We start from the raw sequence: 1411 nt of genomic DNA, 5'->3' as shown, positions 1-1411 counted from the left end.
ATGAATGCAAAAGATCTCCACAATGAAAATTATAAAAACTAAAGAAAGAAATAGAAAAATATGCAAAGAAATGGAAAAAAAATCTTCCATGTTCATGGATTGGAAGAATCAATATCATCAAAATGTCCATGCTATCAAAAGCAATCCATAGATTCAGTGTAATACCAATCAAAATACCAAGGACATTCTTCTCATATATAGAATAAACAATGCTGAAATTCATATGGAAACACAGGAGATTCTGAATAGCTAAAACAATCTTACACAACAAAAACAAAGCCAGAGGAATCACAATACCAGATTTCAAGACATACTACAGGGCACTCATAATCAAAACAACCTGGTACTGGCACAAAAACAGATGGATAGACCAATGGAAGAGAATAAAAACTCCAAAAATCAATCCACACACCTACAACCAACTTATCATTGAAAAAAGAAGCTAAAATTAATCCCTGGAGCAAGGACAGCTTCTTCAACAAATGGTGCTGGGAAAACTGGATCTCTGCATACAGAAATATGAAACAAGACCCCTACCTTACGCCTTATACAAAAATCCACTCAAAATGAATCAAAGATCTAAATCTACAACCAGAAACCATCAAATTATTAGAGAACATTTGAGAAAGTCTGCAAGACATTGTCCTAGGCAAAGACTTCTTGGAAAAGACCTCAGAAGCACAGGCAATCATCGCCAAGACTGAATAGTAGGATTACCTCAAATTGAGAAGCTTCTGTGCTACAAAACAAACACTCAGAAAAGTGAAAAGGCAACCAACAGAATGAGAGAAAACACTTGCAAACTATGCAACTGATAAAGGGTTAATATCCAAAACTATAAAGAGCTCAAGAATTTCATCAACAACGAAATAAACAATCCAGTGAAGAAATGAGCAAAAGATTCAAACAAGCATTTCCTCAAGAGGAAATTCAAATGGGCAACAGACACATGGAAAAATATTTAGCATCACTAGCATTAGGGAAATGCAAATCAAAACCACAATGAGGTTTCACCTCACCCCAGTTAGAATGGTTCTCCTACAGAAATCAACAAACAAATGCTGGTGAGGATATGGGGAAAAAGGTACCTTAATCTACTATTGGTGGGAATATAACTAGTACAGCCACTGTGGAAGGCAGTATGGAGATACCTCAAAAATCTGAATATAGACCTACCATATGACCCAGCCATCCCACTCCTGAGAAGTTACTCAAAGGAAATGAAATCAGAATATGAAACAGTTATACATATCCCCATGTTTATTGCAGCTCAATTCACAATAGCTAAGATATGGAATCAACCCAAATACCCATCAACTGAAGACTGGATAAAGAAATTATGGGATATGTACACCATAGAATACTACGGAGCAGTAAAAAAAAAAAAAAATCCTTTCATTTGCAACAAAAT

The sequence above is a fragment of the Oryctolagus cuniculus genome, chromosome 3, assembly GCF_051225735.1.
Source record: "Oryctolagus cuniculus isolate XC-2025 breed Fujian yellow rabbit chromosome 3, ASM5122573v1, whole genome shotgun sequence".
Taxonomy (NCBI): Eukaryota; Metazoa; Chordata; class Mammalia; order Lagomorpha; family Leporidae; genus Oryctolagus; species Oryctolagus cuniculus.
The sequence above is the reverse complement of the archived record's forward strand: the minus strand, read 5'-3'. Positions refer to the sequence as shown.